The sequence below is a fragment of the Chrysochloris asiatica genome, unplaced genomic scaffold (assembly GCF_000296735.1).
Source record: "Chrysochloris asiatica unplaced genomic scaffold, ChrAsi1.0 scaffold00198, whole genome shotgun sequence".
In the NCBI taxonomy this organism is placed as follows: domain Eukaryota; kingdom Metazoa; phylum Chordata; class Mammalia; order Afrosoricida; family Chrysochloridae; genus Chrysochloris; species Chrysochloris asiatica.
The window spans coordinates 5,842,413-5,842,979 of NW_006408716.1; positions in this window are offsets into that span (position 1 = coordinate 5,842,413).

A 567-nucleotide genomic window follows, 5' to 3' on the forward strand; every position below is an offset into this window, starting at 1 on the left:
TGCAGTTCAAACCTGTCAGCTGCTCTGCAGGTGAAAGACGCGGCTTTCTGCTCTCATAAAATGAGTACTCTACGTAGGAATTGATTTGATGGCAATGGATTTAGTGTTTTTTGTTTATTGCTTGCTATGGAGTCAATTCTGACTCATGGGCACTCTTTGTGAGTAAGAGTAGAACTGCAAGGTCTGATTTTTCAGAAGTAGATTACAAGGCTTTTCTTCCAATGGTGGACTGAAATCTCCAACCGTTTTCTGTTAGCAGCCAAGTGGGTTAATTATCTGTACCACCCAGGGTCTCCTGAGGAGTTCTTAGCCTTGAAAATATGAATAATTTTACCATCATCATCATCACAGTGATAACACACATATTGCTTACTATCTGTCAGATAAGCACTTTACATTCTCTCATTTGTCTTGTGAGATCGTTGTTAGGTATCTTTGAGTTGCTACCAACTTATAGTGACCTTATGTACAACAGAATGAAACACTGTCTTGTCCTGGGCCAACCTCACAATCATTGCTGCACTAGAGCCCATCGCTGCTGCCACTGTGTCAATCCATCTTGTTGGG